Source organism: Pteropus vampyrus, unplaced genomic scaffold (assembly GCF_000151845.1).
Source record: "Pteropus vampyrus isolate Shadow unplaced genomic scaffold, Pvam_2.0 Scaffold316, whole genome shotgun sequence".
Taxonomy (NCBI): Eukaryota; Metazoa; Chordata; class Mammalia; order Chiroptera; family Pteropodidae; genus Pteropus; species Pteropus vampyrus.
In genome coordinates this window covers 1,180,298-1,190,422 of record NW_011889097.1, presented here as the reverse complement: position 1 = coordinate 1,190,422, position 10,125 = coordinate 1,180,298, and the positions used below count along the sequence as shown (strand labels likewise).

At 46.3% G+C, this 10,125-nt stretch overlaps 1 protein-coding gene and 1 pseudogene across 1 annotated transcript in view; one reads left to right on the top strand and one right to left on the bottom strand.

The window, feature by feature from the left end:
- Nucleotides 1-10,125, top strand: part of XRCC2 (X-ray repair cross complementing 2) — a 161,420-nt gene that overhangs the window by 11,453 nt on the left and 139,842 nt on the right. The window lies entirely within an intron of this gene.
- Nucleotides 7,674-7,792, bottom strand: LOC111730488 (annotated as a pseudogene).

The window sequence follows — 10,125 nt, the reverse complement described above, 5'->3', positions numbered from 1 at the left end:
GCCAACGGGGGTTCCTGACTGTTTAAAGATATAGCTGGGGAGTGAGGACAAACATGGCTGCTAGACAGGATCCGGTAAAAGATGATAAACCACGGTGATGCTTAGGCCTGACTGCGCAGGCTGTGGGGTGACCACAGCAGGTGCAGTTCAAAAAATAGACATGGATGCCGAGTTGGGAGACCACCATGGCCAAAGCCTCTGCACTTTTTCTGGGCAAGATTTGGGCCTAGGATGGCACTAAGAACGGGCAGCGCACATAGGAAACAGGGAGAAAAGAGGCAAACGTAGCAAATTCTATTAAATGCAAAGCCAGCGACGTGATTTTCGGGCCCCCAGCACAGAAGGAATATGTGGGGAACCTGGTGCAGAGAGTATTAAGAATTTCACGATGGTGTCGGCAGTGTTGAAGCACGTATGGGGCCATCCTGACTGGGGGCCCCCGTTTGTACAGGTCCTGCACCTGTGAAGGTGGCCTGGCTGCGAGCCCACGGCGTCGCCTGCATGCTGTGGTCCACACACACTGGGGAAACAGGCAGCCCGTGCTTGTTCGCAGGCTCCGCGGCGCAGTTCTGGCCGCCTCCTAGGAGCACAAAGAAACTCCAAGAGGAGGTCTCTTTCCTCCCACTTAGAACCCTTTCAGTGCAGACTGGTGCCTGAGAGCCTGACGTGGTCCTCAGAAGTGTTTTTGGGGCTCCCACGACACCTGAAGAATTGAGGAAGGCGCGTGCCTTTAGAGGGGGGATGTCCGGATCCAGCTCCTGTGGTCTCACGCCCGCCTGCCAGGCTCGTGGAGGCCTGAGCGTGGAGACTCGGTCTGAATCGTGGTCACGAAAAACGTTCCTTGTTTGGGATCGTTTCGTGATTAAACTTTTGCATCCATGAGGCTCATGCTATCAGCAAATACAGACGCACGCCGACTCCACAGCCTCCGACCCCAGCCCACGCGGCCGCGTGTCCTAACACACTCTGGCAGCGTCTACAGAACACACCAGGAGGCAGTGTTGCCGCCTGCGAAGACACACTTTAAGGAATGCTTTCCTTTTTTATCTCAGATCCTCTTGCTGATAAGATTTGAACCTTCCGCTGGAACGAGGCGAAGAAACACGCTTAATGGTGCACTTCACAGCAGTTTAAACGTGTTAGCTTTCTGAGGGACACTGCAAAAGGAAAATGCAGAGGGAGTTTGGGGCTGGGTGCCATTATTCACCCGATTACATAATCCTTTCGACCGAAAACCACAAGGTCAAATTCTGGTTTCCGGATTGGCCGGAAGAAATTCTGGTGAGTAGCTGCCCCGGAACTGAAGGAGGGGTCAGGAGAGTCCGTGTTTTTTTCCCCCCCAGGTAAAGTGCAGTGCCATGAAGCCCCTGATTAAAGAAAGCCCCAGGCACTGGCTCTGACCGGAGGGAAGTTTCTCCTCGATGCCGATGGCCCGAGGCTTAACAGCTTCCCTTTGTTGGTAACACGAAGTAGAGTGATACTAAAAGCCACGAGTGACAGTCTGCCTCCCAGGCCGTTCTCCAGAGCTTAAAGCGGCCTTGTGAGCCATTCCGCCCGCCAGGCCGTGGACCCCGCTTCGGGAAGAAGTCCTCGGTCTCGGCCCTCAGTCCTCGCGTGCTCGGGACTCACTGAGCTCCCAGGACGGGCATGGGCTGCAGCTCTGCGTTGTTCTGTCTTCTCATTAGGACAGGGCGTCAAAGGCGACGATGCTCCGTGGACACAGATAACTGTCCACCACGGTGCATTTCAGGAGATGACGGGAACTGGACAGTCCATGCCGCAGCATCTGCAGGTGACGTGGGGAGAGGTCCCTTCGGGCTGCGATGATCCGGTTCCGCAAAAGGTGGCACCCGAGAGAGGCCTTTCGGCCCGAGGAAATGATCAGAAGGGGGAAAAGCACGACTCGGGCTGAGGGGCGGTGAGTGGGAAACCTCTGGGAGACCCTGTGGAAGGACGGACGGGGGCGCGTTGTCAGACGCACGGACGACAGGTTAGGACGGGTTAGAAAACGAGGCTCAAACACGTGCAGACCAGAGCCGGGAGGGGCGTCCGGAGAAGAAGTGTCTGAGAAAGTGTCTCGCAGGAAGATCTGAAGGACAGAATGAAGAGAATACAAGGAAGAAAGCACTTTTAAAAAGTTACGCCCCGCATCCGGCTGAGTCGGGGGTTGGGGGCTCGGGCTGTCTGCATGTGAACCCCAGCTCCCTCACTCTGGCCGAGACCCCGGGCAGCTTGCCTGTCACGAGGGGTTAATGAGTATGACCACATCCCTGACGTGTGGATGACGCAGATCATCCACGGAGGCGCTTGGGACGGTGGCCCGTGTGTAGGAAATGCTCACTAAGTACTAGGTGTTGATTGACGACGGTGACGAACTCAATGGCACAGTGAGGACACCGCAGCCCAACCCGAACAAAACTAACGGGGCGTATCTGGGACATGACCCGGAGTCTTCCGACTCACAGCCAGTGTTGTCCAGGCGTGTGCATGTTTAAAATGGGGGAAAGTCCTCCCAACATAAAATATCTCTCGCATTCCTATGTTTTGATCTTTCTGTCAAGTGCAAATTGTTCCATGAATACAGATCCTGTAGTGGCCTAATAATTATTATAGTTAACTGATTTCCAGTTAATAGAGATTTTATATCGCTGGGGATTTAAATTGCTTTTCAGTTTAACCCATTTATTTTCATTTCAATGAGTAAACTTGATTGTGTGTCTATAAACATGCTATACGATAAAATGTATTTAAATTTTTTTCCACTTTAGGAGATAGAAGCTATACATTTTGTTAGGTTATCTTGATTTTTAAAGTTCAACGGCTGCAAAAAAAAAAAAATTACATGAGTGTCTGATTATCTAATGTACGCAAGTGAAATTCAGAACACACCTTCTTCAGAAGGTTACGTCCTGTAACCCAGTGCTATATAATAGTGTAACAGATGCTACATAATGTCATAATAATGCTCTCATAGCAAGAACCAACCTTTCACCAGAAGTGATTTATTCAACTCCAAGCACGCTTATTACTCAGAATGTTTTTTCTTTGACAAGAAATACGTCTAATTATTTTAATCCTACAATGCCACGAGAGGAATAAAGGAACTCAACACATTTTGGCCAGAGGTGAATTGTGTGGTAAAGGGCTGGGTGGTGGGGGAGACACAGGGTTGGCGAAGACGAGGCACAGACGAGAGCTGTCTTGAAACCCCTGCAGAACCATCGTTGCACAGAAGAGTTCGACTCATTCCGTGAAGTTCTAGAAGCGGAAACAGGGCCTTAACCATTCAAAATCCACGGAAATTCCAGTTCGGGTTTAGGTACGATGTTCTGTCGATTGGCATGCTCGAAATGAAATTTAACATAGAATTATGCTGTCATTTGTATTTTTAGGACAGTGCGAATGCTCCGTACATCTGAACGACAGCATGTCGAAACTCAACAAGGGTTGCCCCAGGGAGAGGGATGGCGGCAGGATGGGAATCACCCTGTTCGTGAACTCTTTTGTTCTGCCTGTGTTTGAGTATGCACTGAAGTGAAGGGGAAAGGAACACCCTAACAATTTTTCTGACATTGATGGTGCTTAAGTGGTCCTGTCAACCAGTTGATAAGGAAGCTCGAAAAGGGATTCCTGCTTTGGGTGAGAACGGGCTCATCATAGTATCACCAATTTCCCTTTTCCTTTAGAGATGTTACGAATAAGTTAAGTGAAGGTAGATGAGACAGGAGAGCCAGGGAAAGTGGGGAGCCCCTGATGCACCCCACTTCCTTCCAGGTTCCCTGAGAGAAGGGGCATTAATTGGCCTCTGAGATGCACAACCCAGAACCAACAGTGGTTAGCAGAGGCAGAGGGAAGCCTGCAACCCTGTCTTCATTTTTCCCTTATGCTTCTCTGCTTGTATATTTAATCTCTCCTTTAATTTCAAATAAGCCCAGAGGCAGATATAATCAACACCCCTTATTCCTGTGCTGAGGTAGCTGTCCACCCAGGGGGAAAACAGGATCGAGCCCTGGGGAAATGTGGCCTGGGCTTTGTTTCTGGAGGCTGTGATTGCCCGTCAGGAGAGGCGGAAAATTTGGCTTCCCTCTCTGCCACAGAGACGAGTGTGAAATTCTCCTCCCTTCCTCGTACCTCCAGGAAGGCCCTATTTGAATGAGGCTGGCTCTGGACAAGAAGGAAATTAAAGCAGACTGTTCTGGATGCAGTGTCTCACCAGATCCTCCCAGGACCGCTGCCCTAGCCGAGTCCACCGACCTGACCCCGGGCACCAGGGCCCGCTGACCGCCAATGCCATCCTGCCTCCTCAGCTTGTATCCGCTCTGATTTATGGCTCCGGCCCAGGCTTTGACCGATGTATTTAATATCAATCCCTGACTTGGCGATAATCTTTTTTATGAGGTCACCTGCCTTGCTTGCACCTTCAACCTGGTGCTGCCTACACCCTTGGTGCGACATATGGTATGTATGAGCCCAGGTCATTGGGGAAGTAAAAAAACATGTTCTGGCCTCCTTGATGAAATACCTGATTACTTTATGCTTTGCACGAGAAGAAATTTGCTTCAGGAAACAAATAATACATGAATGCTGAAAATGGGATTGCCTTTTAAAAAGAATACCAAAAAAATAAATAAATAAAAGAGAGAGAGAGAGAATAATATCTGTTCAACCTAAATTGAGAAATGTTTCTTTTTTCTCCATCGTTCAGGGTTAACTGTACAGTTTGTCAATTAACCAGATCTTTTCCTTTATCTTGTTTGGCCATCTGCCTTGCTTCCCAGTTATTTAGGAAGTTCTCTAATATCATCTTCACCAGTGAGTAGAGAAACAGAAAATAGCATTAAAAAATATACATATATATTTTTTCTTACTACTAGCTTATCTGGTAAGAGGAAAATTTTAATAAGGATTGAATTGGATATCTTCTGAAAATGACAGTTTAGATCATGGGGAATGGCCCTTTCACTGAGAACACTTAGAAAAGCTGCACAGAATATAAGAATTTGTTCTTAGGCACCACAGGAACTAACAACACAGATGAGTTTTACAGAGCTGAGGTCCAGATGAGAATTAAACCCACGGAGACGCATACAGTGTTAGGTCTGCTGTTCTGCCATGGCATCTGTCAACCCCCAAAGTGTACGGAAATTCCAGTTTTAAAAATTACCCTGTTTTAATTGGGTTATTAGATTTTTTTGCTTTCGAGTTACAGGAGTTACTTACATATGTTAGAAACTTATCCCTTATCTGATATATGGTTTGCAAATATTTTCTCCCATTCTATAGGCTGACTTTTCACTTTACTGTTTCCTTTGCCGTGCAGAAGATTTTCAGTTTGACGTAATCCCGCTTATGTTTTTTTCTTTTGTTGTCTCCGCTTTTGGTGTCATATCCAAGAAATCATTGCCACGACGAATTGTGATAAAGCTTTAAAAAATGGGCTAAAGACTTGAATAGACATTTTTCCAAAGAAGACATACAAATGGACAACAGGTACAGGAAAAGATGCTCAACATCAAATGGACAAATGGACAACAGGTACAGGAAAAGATGCTCAACATCAAATGGACAAATGGACAACAGGTACAGGAAAAGATGCTCAACATCCCTAATCGTCAGGGAAATGCAAATCAAAACCACAATGAGATACCACCTCATACCTGTTGGTATGGCTATCATCAAAAAAACAAAAGACAGGTGTTGGTGAGGATGTGAGAACTCTTGTATATTGTTGGTAGAAATGCAAAATAGTGCAGTCACTATGGAAAACAGTGTGGAGAATCCTCGAAACATTAAAAGGACAACTACCACCTGATCCAGCAATCCTGCTTCTAGGTATTTATCCACAAGAATTAAAATCGAGATTTCAAAAAAGGTATTAGCACTGCACTGTTCACTGCAGCATTAACCATGGTAGCCAAGATGTGGAAACAAGCTAAATGTCCACCAGTGGACAAACGGATAAAGAAAATGTGGTCTATACACTGCACTATTATTCAGCGTTTAAAAAAAAGGGAATTTTTGGTTTTTTGCGGCGTTGGTTGACCTTTGGGGCCTTTTTGTTAGTTGAATTAGGCCGTTCCCGGGAAAATTCTTGCTTGATTCGGTTTTCGGGGGTTTTCTAAATTGGCCCACTTCTTCCATTCGGAGGTTGGGGCGGGGCTGGCCGGGGGTTGGGGGGGGGGGGGCGGGGCGGTTTTTACCCATTGGGCCGGAGGCGTCAATGGTGCGGGATGGACACATTCTCGATCCCAGAATGCTCAGCGCTGTCCCTTACAGATAGCGGCGCTGCAGCGTATGCTGGAGGGTAGGTCTCACGTTTACGTGTGATCGCTATCATTTTTTTTTTCCCTTCAATTCGGCTTGTGTTGAAATCAGAAAGGAAGACGCTACCCTCAGAGAGGACAGAGCCTCTCCAGAGGGACACCTGAGGACTTTTTAAACAGCAGCAAGGTACGGGGACTGTGTGACGAGCAGCGGGCGTGACGGCCGCTCTTCCGATGGGTGCGCTCCGCATCGCGCGACGCAAATCCGCACCCTTGTCGCCTGGCTTCCCAGTGCCAGCTGACATCTTTTTGATGTACATTTTGGGTTGATGCCTGAGGACATTTAGAAACAGTTTAGTGCTGAGCGTAAGCTGAATATATTCCCAGAATTCCTGTGCTCATCTATTATTTATCCTTTACAAATGCTAAGATCAAAAATGAAGGAAAGTTGTATGTTTCAGCGTGACAGGAGGTTTCGGGAGACGAGAGGGAACAAAATATGCTTGAGTCTAAAGTGGGCAAAAATGAGCTTCTTAATTCAGTTATACTCTATTTAAACAAGGCGAAGAATATTGCTTCGCCACCAGCAGTTAAAAATAAATTTATAAATTACGAGGAACTTGTAATTTATATGGAATGTTTTAGTCCTTTAACGTGTTATTAGGATTTTCTATTGAAGCATCAACATAGTTGTCACACTTTATCCTTCATTTTTGTTTTAATATAAAACGTGATAAAATAACGTTAAATTACCAGCTTAAATAGCATTTTTTAATCCGTGAACTTCTCATCCTTGTACAAACACATTTTTAAGTAGGCTTTATTTTTTTAGAATAATTTTACATTGACAGAAAAACTGACAAAATAGTACAGAGTCCCATGTAGCTGGCACTCGGTTTCACCACTTATTAGCATCTTACATTGGTGTGGTATATTTGCTACATTTAATGAACCAATATTAATATATATTTATTAACCAAAAGCTCTGCTTTGTCCAGATTTCAATTACGTACACATTTAAAACAAAACCACTTATTTTACCAGGAACCTACGGACTCCGGTATGAATAGAAAACACTAATTAGAGTCAGTGCCTATGTGGCGACGAGAAAGGGAGTTCAGAAATGGCACTACGGGGGAATGAACAAATAAATGACACAGGAGCAGGGCTTCGCTGGAGCAGAGAGCTGGTCTCGACCCGAAAAGTACAATGAGCTAGCCCTGGAGTACATGAGAGAGAGAAGAGGCTGGGGTGAGCATGGCTTTAGGGTGAGGGGCGCTGATACCCATCTCGTCATTGTTTAATTCCCACAGGAAAAGGGAATGAAATTTAGGCTATGGATTATTAGCACCTTCGTGAATATGTCAGTTTCTCCGGCTTCCTGCTTTAAAAAAAAAATTTTTTTATTAATGCCTACAGCACCTGGTCTTCCTAGGTGGTCTCCCATCCAAGCACTAACCAGGCCCAACCCTGCTTAGCGTCCGCGATCAGATGGGATCGAGTGTGTTCAGAGTGGCGTGGCCGTAGACATCTTCCTGCTTCTTAAAAGAATCACAAGGGAGCCAAGTGTACATGGTGGCGGAGGAAGACGGGACTATGGGTGACGAGCGCACCATGCGATGTATGGATGATGTGTCACATAGATGTACACCTGGAGCTTATATAATGTTATGAACCAGTGTCACCCCAATACATTTAATTTTAAAAAGCACAGAGTCACAGGATCTAGAGTTGTAAAAGGCCTTAGATCTCTGTACCTTCTGGAAGCGACTTAATGTGTTAGGGAGACTGCAGGCTGTACGGTTAGGTGTACCTGGGCTCCTACCAGCTGGAGGACCGCAGGGCTACCAAACCTCTCGGGGCCCCGGAGCACTCATCTGTAAGATGCGGGTATAACGAACACCTTGCGGGGGTGGGGGAGTGGTGGGAATCACATACAGAGAACGACAAGGCTAGGGTCTGGAGCATAGACGACTTTCAATATGTGACAGCCACTGTCTCGTCCACATTCCTCACCTCACGGAGAAAGAAGCGGAGGCTGCCGGCCGACGGAAGCGGGAGGCCTACTGGGCGTCGCGCGGGCAGAGCGGGGCGGCAAATCCCCACGTTTAAAACCCACTGAGATGGATTTCGTGGCTATGTACCTGAAAGCGGAATTGGAGGTGTGACTTTTACGCTTCATTCCTAGAAGTAGGATGGCTGTGTCAAAAAGTTACTCAATGTATGTAGTTTTGTTCAGTTTCACCAAACTCTCTCCCAAAGGACTGTACGTGTTTGCATTTCTGCCAGCAATTTGTGTCTCCTGCATTCTCTTGAAAGAAGAGTGATGTCTCTAGAGCACGGAACTAATTTCAGAACCGTGCTGTGTGGGATGGCCCGCACAGACGGGCGTGCGCCTAATGGACTCAACTAATTCTGCTGACAAGTAATCTTCACTCGGGCAGTGTGAGGGCCAAGAAACTCGTTAGCTCAGAGCAGCCACTCAGCTGTAAATTTAAAATATTGATTTCCTCGTATGTAAGGAAAGATTCACTTTGTACAGGAGTGACTGGAGTGGAAGAGGAGGGTGACCTAGATGTGTGGCTTCGCAGATGTGGCCTTACTGGGTGGGTAAGACGGGACGGAGGTTGCCGTCCCGGCATCCGCTCCCGCGTCTCCTCCGAGCTACTCTCGTCTTGTCATGGTCATTGTCGTTTACTGTCATCCGCACCTTTCCGCAGAGCCTGTGACCTTTGAAAGAATATATCTCTACCCCTGGATCTGAAGGTGGAGCATGTAGCTTGGGCTCCAGCTAACCGGCCCAATCTTATTCCCTGGTGTTGATGTTTCCGGTGTGGACACACAGTCCCACGAGGGCCAAGGGAGAGAATAAGAATCTGACAAGAGAAAAGAGAAACTAGGTGGTTATTGGCCTAACTGAGCCTCTCAATGAAACTACACTTGAAGCCCGTCTCACCCTGGGCCTCTAGCTGTCTGACCCAATACATTCCACTTATTATTTAAATCAAAAGGAGCTGGGTTTTCTGTGACTTACGACCAAAAAGTATTCTAATGTATACAATGAGCAACTTTAGTATTACCTCCAAGAAATGCTTCATAAGCACAGGCTATTCCTTAGTCTTTTTAAAGAATAGATGGGTGAACAATATATATTTCTGCATGAACTTTTTTCATTCCAGAAAACCGTTTGTTTTGATGTTAATGGCCAATGCTACTACTTTAAATCCTTGGCTCTTAGAACCCCCAAATGGGCATTACTATTACCAGGTCTAAATATCTAGTTCCTCAAATCCTAAAAATTAGATCCAAACCTCTATCAAGAAAGTTTAACAAGGCACAAAAAGTTTTCAGGTCAGAATGAAAGACACGCTCATCTATTTTGCCCGCACTTTGCCACCATTTTGGTATACATCTTCCTGCCTGCCTCAGTGGCAACCACACTCATGCCTCTCTGAGCTTTACTTACTAAAAACCTTTGATTTATCATATTACAGACTGTTTAGTGTGAGTTGTCAAGAACCCACTATAAAGAGCCTGAGATTTCACTCTTCCTGAAAGCTGATGAGTTAGCCTACCACAATTTCATGGATGCTGACGGAAGACGTGGAAATCCCAGTCAGAGACAAAGGACTTTTTCACTCATAGCAATAGGAGTAGCCAGAATATGAGCATTTCCTTGCACTGGTTACCAGACCCCAGTAAAAAGGCAAAGTAACACTTTGCACATGGAGTGAGTTGCATTACAGGAGAGGAAACTTCAGCTTAGGGAGCCCGAATCTTTTATAATGGCAGTAAGCGTGACTTAGCTTTGTTCACTATACAAACAACTTGGACATCATGTAGAATTAAAAAAAAAAAAATT